The sequence below is a fragment of the Vulpes vulpes genome, chromosome 2, assembly GCF_048418805.1.
Source record: "Vulpes vulpes isolate BD-2025 chromosome 2, VulVul3, whole genome shotgun sequence".
In the NCBI taxonomy this organism is placed as follows: Eukaryota; Metazoa; Chordata; class Mammalia; order Carnivora; family Canidae; genus Vulpes; species Vulpes vulpes.
This window is the reverse complement of record NC_132781.1, coordinates 88,641,201-88,654,762: the sequence shown is the minus strand read 5'-3', so window position 1 is coordinate 88,654,762 and position 13,562 is coordinate 88,641,201. Positions and strand designations below refer to the sequence as shown.

General features: G+C 37.8%; 1 pseudogene; it reads left to right on the top strand.

Moving 5' to 3' along the window:
* The first annotated feature begins 7,326 nt into the window (after nucleotides 1-7,326).
* The window catches only part of LOC112921508 (protein SGT1 homolog pseudogene), a 28,469-nt pseudogene continuing 22,233 nt past the window's right edge, over nucleotides 7,327-13,562 (top strand).

The window sequence follows — 13,562 nt, the reverse complement described above, 5'->3', positions numbered from 1 at the left end:
CAGTAGTACTTTTCAAACTTAAATGTCCAAACAAATGACCCAGAGATCTCATTAAAATACAGGTTCTGTTTCATAAATGTGTTTCATAGAGCTGTTTCTAATAAGCTCCTCACTGATGTTGACACTATTGAACCATGACCACCCTTTGAGTAACAAGCTCCCCAAGAAAGAGGGCCAGAGGAGCACCTGAGTGGCTTCGTCAGTTATGGGTCTTCCTTTTGATTTTGGCTCAGATCGTGATTGGAAGGTCATGAGATTGAGGAGCCCTGTGTTGGGCTCCAGCCCTGTGTTGCTGAATATGGAGCCTGCTTGAAATTCTCCCTCTATCTCTGATTCTCCCCTCCCCACCCCTGGCTCATGCACTCACACATTGTCTAAAAAAAAAAGAAAAGAAAGAAAGAAAGAAAGAGAGAAAGAAAGAAAGAAAGAAAGAAAGAAAGAAAGAAAGAAAGAAAGAAAAGAAAAAGAAAGAGAAAAGGGGCTGGAAAGTCACTAAGAATAAATCTTAGAGGTTCTCATCACAACAAAAAAGAAAAAACATTTTTGTAACTATGTATGGTGAGGGATAATAGACTTATTGAAGTGATCATTATTGTAACATATACGAATATAAAAATCATTATGTTGTGCATTATATGTCAATTATACCTCAAAAAATGCAGCAAAAAAAAAAAAAAAAAGAAAAGAAAAGGTGCTGGGCAACCATTTCATATATGCAATGTATTGCTCTCAAGGAGTTTTCAACCCAGTCACTGTTATTGATGTATATGGATGCCATCTAAGTTGGTAAAATATAATAGACAGAATATACATTTTGCATTTTTGTATCCACCACTTTTCAAATCTACACTGATTAGAACATTCAAAGGTCTCTTCATTTATTGGGTGCTATAAGGAAAATTTAAAAGGGGCATCTAACCCAGTCTCAGAGATCACAGATACAGAGTTATTCAGCAATCACTCCAATTCTCCTCCCTTTACCTTCCTCTTGGCAGCCAGGGATGGCCATGTGACACATTTCTGGCCAATGAGGAGGTAGGCAAAAGTCCCAAGGGAAACATTATCTTTCCTGAGTAAAAAAAAAAAAAAAGACAAAGTCTCACAAGAAGCTTTTGTTCTTTGTCCTTTGTTTCTTATCATTTTCTTCCTGCCTGAACTTGGGCACAATGCCTTTGGATGCAGCAGCTGACTAGTGACTTTAAGGACAAAAGGCACACCCTAAGGATGGCAAAGCGAAAAGATAGAAGAATCCCCATCCTTGTCATTACCTTTAAGCAACTATACATCCCATCCCTGTATTTATTATTTTGTGACACAGATAAACCCATTACATCTTTAAATCACTGTTGATTTTCTTTTACTCCCAGCCAAATGTATTTCTAACCAATAAAAATCATTTTCTTACGGAAAAATATATAACCTGAAAGCCAAAAACTATTAACCAGCAAAGGGAGAAGAAAAATATGCTATTTGTGTTTAAATTCATATTCAATTTATTGAAATTGAAATCAACAGCAGAGTTTATCAAGAAGCCTTTAAGCTCAACTTACAAATCTTAGTTCATTTATAAATCAAGTATACTTTGCATTAAAATTTTTAAAATACCTGCCTTCACTTTTTCTTGTTATTAGTGCTCAGTTTATAATTTTGACAGATTAAATTTCTCTAATCTTTCCCAAACATATACAAGCTTTAGTAAATAATTTCTCTTAAACTTTTTAAACTACCATCACAAATTCAATATATCAAAATTGTTCGTGTTTCACACAGGAACCAAAGCAATGCCAACTTTACAGCAGTTAACGGCAAATCTTCATTAGGACATAAGTACTTTTACAAGCCTCTTCTAAACATACCAGTTTACTAAGTCAGATCCTTAGGATCGCATTCTCTTAAATATGTCAAATTAAAACTATATTCCCTCAGTTTTATACATTTTAAAGTACAAAAATAACACAGACAAATTATACAATTACCATAAAACTCATTCCTAAACCAAGCAATATGGACTTAATTTACTTTTACTTTTTCTACATTTCTATGTTTATTTCTACCTCTTCCTGGGCTTGCAAAGTGACTTTCTCAGCTGAGAAGAACAGCAGTATTGTCAGACTTGCTAAGGTCACCCTGTCCGCGATTAAGAACTGCGTTACAGGTGCAGAGGGGGCTTACAGCCAGAGACGCTGGACTGGGACATGGGTTCAGAATGCTACTTCCAGGATGATTCTGCTTTGTTTGCAGTAACACTATAGCCCTTCTTGCTGTCATCATCTACCTGCTTTGGTAACAAGGGATCCCACCCAAGTCCCTGACTTTTAGTTAGGATTTAGAGTAAGTTTAGATTTTGTATAACTTTTATGTGTCTTCTGAGTGTATCTTAAGTTTCAAACTTATCCATTTTCTTATTTCAGTTTGCTATACAATTTCACATGACATGATTAAGATAGATTAACATTCTTATCTGAATTACAATCAGTATTTGCATTGTTGGATTTATGTTTTTTTTTTAAGATTTATTTATTTATTCATTCAGAGAGAGGCAGAGACACAGGCAGAGGGAGAAGCAGGCTCCCTGCAGGAAGCCCGATGTGGGACTCGATCCCCAGTCTCCAGGATCACACCCCAGGCTGCAGGCAGCGCTAAACCGCTGTGCCACCAGGGCTGCCCTGTTGGATTTATGTTTGAAGAGACATTGTGGCTTCTTTATATGTTCCTTAAAGAGCTCATCAACCATCATTTTAAGCTATTTTATTGATACTCTCCCTCTTATTAATAAGCTACTCTATTGTTCTTCAATTTTAAGTTTGGACTTTTAAGGTAAAAATTAACATTATAATTTGTATTATTCATCTATGATAAGCACTAAGCAGCAAAACGAACACTAATATAATACTAAACAATAAAACAAGGTGAATAACAAGATTTAATGTTAATATATGCTAACACAGCCATTTTCTTTGTGTGGGAATTTACAACTATCCTTTTGGTACATTGGTTTTTTTGGGGGGAGGGCAAGGGTTTGAAGAAGATTTATCTACTTAAATTAATTTAATTAATTTTTCTAGCTTTATTGACACTGTGAGTTTAAGGTATACAATATAATGACTTGCTACATGGAAATATTGTAAAGTGTTTCCCACAATAAGGTTATTAACACATATTTACTTAACATAATAATTGATGTGGGAAACAAAGGCAAAAGGAAATATAAATATTAAATGTCTTTATAATCTGCAGCCCTTTGACAAACACTTGAGATAGGCAGATTATAACAGGATACTGAGTCTTCTTTAACATATGAAAATCCTTTTGGAACTTCCTTTACCTTGACTTCTCCCAACCCCAAGGTAAATAATCAATTGCTCCTCACAACCCTGGGGCAGCAGGTGGCAGGAGGCAGCAGTGGCAGCCGCTCTTTGTGCCCACAGATCCTGTCCCTATGCTTTAATAAAATCCACCATTTTGCACCAAAGACGTCTCAAGAATTCTTTCTCAGCCATCAGCCAGCTCTGGATCCCACCAACATCACCATTTCCAAAAACTACATTAGTTATCATTTTGTTTTTGTTGTTATTATAACGAGAACATTAAAACTCTACTCTCATTGCAATTTCCAAGTACACAACACAGTATTTTTAACTATAGCTACCAGGCCCTACAATACGTCCCCAGAACTCACTCATCTTACACCTGGAAGTTTGTCCCTTTTGACCAACATCTCCCCATTTCCCCAATACTCAACCACTGGCACCATTCTACTCTGTTTCTAGTAGTTCAATGTTCCTAGATTTTACATATAACTTAAGATCACACAATATTTGTCTTTAAGGTTATTTCACCTAGCATAATACCCTCAAGGTCCAACCATATTGCCACAATGGGAGGATTTCCTTCCTTCTCGTGGCTGAATAACATTATGTTGTATATATGTACCAAAAAATATTCATCTTTTCATCCATTGGTGCCAGGATTTTTTCTCTTCTTTGAGAATAGCCATTTTAACAGGTGTGAGGTGATATTTCATGGTGGTTTTGATTTTCACTTCCCTAATGATTAGCGATGTCAAGCACATTTTCATGTATTTATTAGTTATTCCGATCGTCTTCTTTGGGGAAAAAAATGCTTATTCAAGTACTCTGCCCATTTTGTAATTGGATTTTTTCTTTCTTTCTTTCTTTCTTTTTTTCTTTTTTTTGCTATTGAGTTGGAGGTTTATTTATTCATGAGAGACACAGAGAGAGAGAGAGGCAGAGACACAGGCAGAAGGAGAAGCAGGCTCCCTGCAGGAAGCCCGATGTGGACCCGATTCCGGGGCTCCAAGAGCCAAAAGCAGACTTTAACCACTGAGCCACCCAGGAGTCCCAAGTTATAGAGGTTCTTTATACATTTTGAATATTAACCCCTTATTATATTTTTTAACCCCTTATTATATAAGTTATCTGCAAATGTTTTCTCCTGTTCCATAGGATGCCTTTCACTTTGTTTATTGTCTTTTTTGTGATGCAGAAGCTTTTTAGTTTGGTGGAGTCCTATTTGTTCTGTTTTGCTTTTGTTGCTTGTGCTTTTGGTATCATCTACAAAAAAAAAAAAAAAAATCATTGCCAAAAGTGATGTTAGGAGCTAATTCATTTATGTTTTCTTCTAGAAGTTTATGGTTTCCAGTTTCAAATTAAGTCCTTTTTTTTTTCCTTCAAATTAAGTCCTTAATCCTTTTTGAATTGTTTGTGAGTGCTATAAGACAGAGGTCCACTTAAATTCTTTTGCATGTGGCCATCCAATTTTCCCAGCATCATTTATTAAAGAAACTATCCTTTCCCCACTGTATTCTTGGTTCTCTTATCAAATATTAATTGATTATGTATGCATGGGTTTATTTCTTGGCTCTTGATTCTGTTCCATTGTCTCTCTGCCTGTTTCTATGCAAGGCCTATGCTATTTTGATTATTACAGTTTTGTAATGTAGTTTGGAATCAGGAAATGTGATGCCTCCAACTTTGTACTTTCTCAAGACTGCTTTAGTTATACATAGTCTTCTGTGATTCTTCATAGATTTTAGGATTATTTTTTCTATTATTGTAAAAAAAAAAAAGCTCATTGGAATTTTGACAGGGACTTTGAATTTGTAGATGGCTTTGAAAAGTATGGACATTTTATGTCCACAATAGCCAAACTAGGAAGGAAGGAGCCTCCGTGTCCATCGAAAGATGAATGGATAAAGAAGATGTGGTTTATGTATACAATGGAATATTCCTCAGCCATTAGAAATGACAAATACCTACCATCTGCTTCTATGTGGATGGACCTGGAGGGTATTATGCTGAGTGAAATAAGTCAATCGGAAAAGGACAAGCATTATATGGTCTCATTCATTTGGGGAATATAAATAATAGTGAAAGGGAATATAAGGGAAGGGAGAAGAAATGTGTGGGAAATATCAGAAAGGGAGACAGAACATAAAGACTCCTAACTCTGGGAAACGAACTAGGGGTGGTGGAAGGGGAGGAGGGCGGGGGGTTGGGGTGACTGGGTGATGGGCACTGAGGGGGGCACTTGGCGGGACGAGCATTAGGTGTTATGCTATATGTTGGCAAATTGAACTCCAATAAAAAAATTTTTTAAAAAAAGAAAGAAAAGTATGGACATTTTAAATTAATAATATTAACTTCTGAAAAAAAAAAGAAAGAAAAAAAAATAACTTCTGATTGACGAACAGGGAACACTTTTCTGTTAATGTGTCTTCAATGTGTTTCAGGAATGTCTTATAAAGTGTATAGATCTTTCCTTCCTTGATTTATCATTCCCAAGTATTTGGTACTTTTTGATGCTATTGTAAAAGAGATCTTTTTTTTTCTTTTTCAGATAATTCATTATTAATATAAAATGTGACTGGGGCACCTGGGTGGCTCAGGAAGTTGAGCGTCTGACTCTTGGTTTCGGCTCAGGTCCTGATCTCGGGTTGTAGGATCGGCCTGGTCCAGGTCCACATTCAGCAGGGAGTCTGCCATAGATTCTTTCCCTCTGCCTCTCTTCCTAGTCATGCTCTCTCTCATATAAATAAATCTTTAAAAAAAAACGCAACTGATTTTTGCATGTTGATTTGGGTTTTGGTTTGTTTTTAAAGATTTTATTTATTTATTTATTTATGAGAGACACAGAGAGAGAGAGAGAGAGGCAGAGACATAGGCAGAGGGAGAAGCAGGCTCCATGCAGAGAGCCCGACGCAGGACTTGATCCTGGGGCTCCAGGATCAGGCCCTGGGCCGAAGTCAGCGCTAAACCGCTGAGCCACCTGGACTGCCCTGCATGTTGATTTTGTATCCTGAAACCTTACTGAGTTCATTTATTACTTCTAGCAGTTTTTGGCATAGTTGCTTCAGGATTTTATATACATAAACATATATACACATATATATCACATTGTCAGTTAATAGAGACAATTTTACTGCTTCCTTCCTAATTTGAATACCTTTTTTCCTTCTTATCTAATTGCTCTGGTCAGGACTTCTAGTACTATGTTGTAAAGGTGAGATGAGAGTGTCTTGTCTCTGATCCTTCAAGAGAAAGCTTCCAATCTTTCACCATTGGCTCCCCTGCAGGGAGCCCATTGAGTATGATACAGCTGTGGCTTTGTGATATATGGCACTAAGTTGAAGTACATTCCTTCTATTCCCAATTTGTTGAGAGTTTTTATCATAATGCATGTTGAATGTTGTCAATTGCTTTTTCTGCATCTACCGAGATGGTCTTGTGATTTTTGTCTATTAATGTGGTGTCTCACAATTATTGATTTGTATATGTGGAACCATTTTTGCTCCTCAGAATAAATCCCGTTTGATTATGGTATATGATCCTTTTAATGTACTATTGAATTCAGCTTGCTAGTATTTTGTTAAGGATTTTTGCCTCTATATTTATCTGGGAAGTTAGCCTGTAATTTCTTTTTCTTGCAGTGTCCTTGTCAGGCTGGCCTCATAAAATGAGATTGAAAGTGTTCCCTTCTCTTCAATTTTTTTGGAAAGAGTTTGAGAAGAACTGATATTAATTCCTCATTGAATGTTTGGTATAATTCACCCACAAGTCATCTGGTCCTGGGATTTTCTTTTTTAGGAGGATATTGATCACTGAATTAATCTTATTTGTTATTGGTCTGTTCTGATTTTCTATTTTTTTACGATTCAGCCTTGGTAGCTGTAGGTGTCCGTGGAGTGGCAAGAGCCAGTTGCAGATGCAAATGTAGTTGGCAGGAGCTGAGGCAAGCCACAAGGGCTGGGGCCAACTGTGGGTGCTCTTGTAGCTGTAGGGGTGCTGGCTGTCAACATGTGCTCCCATGGCTGCCAGATCTTACCACAGGTGCACAGCAAAGGAGGCCAGTGTTGGGAGTCAGGCTGGATTCATGCAGGTATACAAATGGAAGGGCTGGCTAGCGGCAGGTGAGCCTCATTGTACAGGCCAGTGGCAGGAGACAGTACCCACAAGAAGCTGTGGAGGCCCTGGCTGTGGGCATGCACTCCTGTGTCTCCACAGTCTCTCCGCAGGTGTGACAGTGGCAGTGGAGGCCAGCAAAGTGAGTCCAAGTAGGAGCAGGCAGGTATGCAGCAGAGGTGGGACAGCTGTAGGTGAGCCCATTAGTGCCAGCCAGTAATAGGAGATAGAATTGAATCCAGACTCACAAACAGCTGTGAGGATCTTGGCTGCCAGCATGCACTTCCTTGGCTGTAGGATCTTACCATGTGCTTGCACACATCAGTGGAGACCAGTGACAGGCATCTGGCCACTGGTGTGCAGTTTATACCTGGAGGGGCTGTCCTCATGTGCACACACATTGGTGGGGGGCAGCTGTGGGGGTCTTGGCTGGATTCCTGCATTTGTCAGCTATAGAGGCCTGCACTACAGCAGGCACAGGGTAGGGGGTAGTGTGGGGGTGGGGAGAATGCTTAGGGAGCCAGGGGAAACTCAGGTATCTGGCATCTGGAAATGGGAAAATACCTGTGTGGGGGTGAGGGTGGGGGAGTGGGAATGGAAAAATCTGTAGGAGGTCTGTGGCAACCGTGCTGGTCACTGGTATCTTCAGTGGTGAACCCAGTAGAATACCCTATAGTACTGGTCACTAGGGACTAAGGTCAATCCCACCAAGAGCCTGTTTTGATTCCTGGTTCCCAGTCATCTCTATACATCTCAGCTTCACCTGTCTCTGCTGGGGTGAAACCAAAGCAGGTCTTTCATGGGTGGTGGGACAGGGTGGGGGGCAGTTTTGGAAGGCTGAGGAAACTGGTTGCTCATCTACTCTCCTTTTCCTAGTGAAGGGGACTATTTCTAGCTTGGGAGTTCCCACTCGGCACTGAGTCATGCCCACTTGGAAAGTGGAATGATGCAGGAAAAATTAAGCTGTTTTTCTTCCTTTTTTGTGCAGTAATTCTCCGGTTCTCTATTCCACAGTGTTTTTAAATGGACTCCATATCTCTCCCAGAGCCATTCTTGGTCATAGATAGCTGTTTTATTGTTGATCTTTAGAGGGGGACAGACTCTAGAGTCTCCTACACTGCCATTTTGGTCTTATTTTTTTTTTTTTCATTTTTTTTTTCATTTTGGTCTTATACTTTGTTCTTAATGCTTTTCCTTTATTTTTTAAAAAGATTTTATTTATTCATGGTAAGCAATAGTGCATGTATTTTATTTATTCATGAGAGACACAGAAAGAGAGAGGCAGAGACATAGGCAGAGAGAGAAGCAGGCTCCCTGCAGGGAACCCAATGCAGGACTTGATTTCAGGACCCGGGATCATGCCCTGAGCCGAAGGCAGACGCTCAACCACTGAGCCAGCAAGGTGTCCCAATACTTCTCCTTTAGAGTATCTTTATGCATTCATAGCTTTTTATATATTGAAATTATTCCAATAAAGTATAATTATCATTCTTTGAATGCTCAAGTTATCAAAGTTTGGCCAGAGAGATCTTAGCTGCTCCTATGCCTGTTCATTGGTACTGCAGAATTTTGATTCTGGCAATAAGATGTTCTTTGCCCATTTAAAAGTTCCCTGCATGGAGATAAGAAATCAAAAAACTTTATAAGGAATACTGGTTCCCTATAGTAGTGAATAGTATTAGGGACTAAAATTTGAATATTAGGGATAGATTATTTTAGTCAAACACTGTGGAACACAGGATAACAGCATTGCAAAGGCAGTTCAGTGACAAAACTAGAAACAGTATTTCCCACATGAGAAATACTATGCAGCTGTTAAAAACAATAAGGTGAAAGACTCTTAATGAAGCCATATTCTTGGGAACTAATAGACCCTCCTTCCCCTGCACTTCCAACCCCAGCCTATTTTCTGCCCCCATGCCAAATAGTTCCTGGAATCAAAAGCAGCTGGGTGAGGTGTTAGTCTTTATTGGGAGTGATGACTCATGTGAGGCACTCAGAACTCCCTGGTGAATACCAATATTAGTATGCTAAAAAGAACTACTATTTCAGTAGACTTTTTATCCTGTCTCAGAGGCTAGAAGAACACAGAGGGAATGGGGAAGAGAGAAGCTTCTATCCTAGCAAGGAACTACTAGCCTGCCTGTGCACTGCCACAGGCTAAACATTTCTTCATCTTTTACCTCCTATAGCCTCTGCTCATTAATATACCTAGATAAGCAGACCTAAAGCTCAATGATAAAATATGGAAAAAGAATGGTCATACTAAAGCTCCCAGAGGGGGAAAGGCCAGGCAGCATAAGGAATTTTTAATAATGATTAAACGAAAATGCTAGAAAAGACAGATAAAAATCTGAAGATAAAAAAATGGACAAACAATAAAAATACTTAAAAGGATTCAAGTACATCACTTAAAAATAATTTTCCAATTAAAAAGTTCAGAAGACCAGGGGTGCCTGGGTGGCTCAGTTGGTTAAAGTCAGACTCTTGATTTTGGCTCAGGTCTTGGTCTTAGGGTTGTGGGATTGAGCTCCATGCCAGGCTCCATGCTAGGTGTGGAATCTGCTTGTTTGTCTCCCTCTGTTCCTCCCCCTGCTCACATGCTCTCCCTTTCTTTCTTTCTCTCAAATACATAAATAAATAAACTCTTTTTATTTTTTTTTAAGATTTTATTTATTTACTCATGAGAGACACAGAGAGAGAGGGAGAGGCAGAGACACAGGCAGAGGGAGAAGCAGGCTCCATGCAGGGAGCCCGACGTGGTACTCCATCCCGGGTCTCCAGGATCAGCCCTGGGCTAAAAGTGGCACTAAACTGCTGAGCCACCCAGGCAGCCCTAAATAAATTCTTTTTAAAAGTTCAGCAGACCATTTTAATAATGGTGCTGGAGCAACTGGACATCTACAGCCACCCCCCCAAAAAAAGAATCTCAATATAAGTCTCATATCTTATATAAAAAACACAAAAATGAATAACGGACTTAAAACTATGGAACTTTTAGAAAGACATAATGGATATAGTCTTCAAGATCTAGTTCTAATCAAAGAAGACTTTGACCACGAAAACATGACCTATGAAAAGAAAAAATTGATAAATGGGTTTCATCAAAATTAAAAACTTATTCTGCATAAGATTCTGTGAAGAGGGGGATCCCTGGGTGGCGCAGCAGTTTAGCACCTGCCTTTGGCCCAAGGACGGGATCCTGGAGACTCGGGATCGAGTCCCACGTCGAGCTCCTGGCGCATGGAGCCCACTTCTCCCTCTGCCTGTGTCTCTGCCTCTCTCTCTCTCTCTCACTGTGTGCCTATCATGAATAAATAAAATAAAATTTAAAAAAATTAAAAAAAAAGATTCTGTGAAGAGGATGAAAAGACAACTATAGTGTAGGATCTTGCATACTATATATCTGACAAGGGTTTTGTTATGGTCTGAATGTTTGTGTCCTCCCAAAATTCATATGTTGAAATTCTAACCCCAAGAAGATGGTATTAGTGGGGTCATTGGGAAGTGATAAAGACATGAAGTTTCCACCTTCATGACTGGGATTAGTTCCTTGTCAAAAGGCTCTATGGAGGCACCAAGCCCCTTTCACCACGGGAGGATACAATGAGAAATCTGCAACACAAAAGAGGGCCTTCATCTAGATATGCTGGCATCCTGATCTCAGACTTCCAGCCTCCAGAACTGCTAGAGATAAATTTCCCTTATTTATAAGATACCCAGTCTGTGGTGCTTCCTTATTGCAGCCTGAATGAACTAAGACAGCACTCATGTCTGGAATACATAAAGAATTCTCAAAATTGAATAGTAGAAAACCAAAAATTCTCAATAGAAAGTAGGCAAAAATTTGAAGAAGCATTTCATTGAAGAGGATATACAAATGAAAAATAAAACATGAAGAGTTGTTCAACCTCATTAGCTCTTAGCAAAGTGCAAATTAAAACCACAATGTGCTATCACTATACATCTTTTAGAATGACTAAAATAAAAAATAATGATAATACCAACTGCTAGTGAGAATGCAGAAAAATGATCAATTTTCAAACATTATTGGTTGGAATAAAAAGTGGAATCACTTTTATATCCAATAAATAATTTGGAGGTTTCTTTGAAAACTGAACATACAATGACTCTACAACCTAGCAGTTTCATTTTTGGGCATTTATCTTAAAGAAATAAATAGTTGAATTCACACAAGAAACCATATATAAATGTTCAAAGAAGCTTTACCTATGGGGCTCCTGGGTGGCTCAGTCAGTTAAGCCTCCACCTTTGGCTCAGGTCATGATCTCAGGGTCCTGGGATCAGGCCCTCGGTCAGACTCCCTATTCAGTAAAGAGCCTACTTGTCCTTCTCTCTCTGCCTCTCCCCCCAACTCATGCTCGCTTGACTCTCTCTCTCTCTCTCTCTCTCTCACTCTCACTCTATCTCAAATAAATTATTTTATTTATTTTTTTAAAGATTTTATCTTTAAAAAAATCTTTAAAAAAATAAAAAGAAGAATAAGCTTTATCTGTAATAGCCAAAACCTGTAAATACCCAGATGTCCTTCAGTGGGTGACTGGATTACATGACTTGAAAAACAGAATGAAAAGAAAAATATGAGGAGCAGAGGGCAGAGGGAAGAAATGAATATGGGGGAATGAATATACTCTATGGACCTCATTTTTGGGGGGTAAAAGAGTGTCCTTGATGGGTGAAATAGTGCATAAAATTGGCTAAAATAATGGATAAAATAAAGACCAAATTATACAATGATAAAAGGTACAACTTTATATACATAATATTTATATTATACATAGAGTACAAATAATAGACAAGGAGATATATATATAAATAACAATGCATACACAACTTCTAGATTTGGACATATCTATTGAATAAAGATAAGTAGCTGCAAAATTAAACAATTTAAAAAGGCTTATGTGATAAAATAACACTTCAGATGTATCTATACAAATAGTCAGGACAAAAGTAATAAAATTGGCCTTACTTTGTGTTAAACAATAATTTTTATTTCAAGATTATTTTGATCACAAGATGAGAGATTAAAGGGAAAAATTTTGTTTCAAAGGAAAACCAGGTATTACTTATAGCACATCTTTCTTGTTTATCCCCCTTTGGGGGGGCTTCTGCTTTTCATTGTCTTTGAATATTTTATACTCTCCAATTTGTAAATAACTGAAATACACCATAGACCTGCAATTGATTTCACTTTTTCATCTCTCTTCCTTAGATCAGTAGAAAAAAACAATTTCACAAGTCTCAATAAATGCAAAAAGGTTGAAACCATATCATGCATTTTTTCCAACCACAAGAAAAAAATCTAGAAAGACCACGAACACATGGAGGTTAAATAGCATGTTACTAGATAATAAATGGGTCAACCAAGAAATCAATGAGGAAATTAAAAAAAAATACATAGAGACAAATAAAAACAAAAACATAATGGTCAAAAATCTTTGGGATGCAGCAAAAGCCATTCTAATAGGGAAGAGTATAGTTATACAGGCAAACCTCAAGTGGCAAGAAAAATCTCCAATAAACAACCTGACCCACAATGAAAGGAGCTATAGAAAGAAGAACAGACAAAACCCAAAACCAATAGAAGGAAGAAAATAAAGATTAGAGCAGAAATAAATGAACTAGAAAAAGCAATAGAACAAATCAATGAAATCCGGAGCTGGTTCTATGAAAAGATCGACAAAATTGCTAAAACTTTAGAAAGACTCATCCAAACAAAAACAAAAGAAAGAAACACAATAAACAAAAGGAGGAAAGAAAAGAAAGGATTCAAATAAATAAAAAGTGAAAGAAGAGAAATAATCACCAACACCACAGAAATACAAAGGATTATAGAGAATATCATGAAAAATTACATGGCAACAAATTGGACAACCTAGAAAAAAAATGATAAATTCCTAGAAATATATAACTTTCCAAAACTGGGAAGAAATAGGAAGAGAAAATCTGAACAGACCAAGTAATAGCAATGAATTAGAATTAGTAATAAAAAAAAATCCCAAGGCAAAAGTCCAGGACTAGTTAGCTTCACAGGTGAATTCTACCAAACATTTATTTATTTATATTTTTAAAATGTCATTTATTTATTCATGAGAGACACAGAGAGAAAGGCAGAGA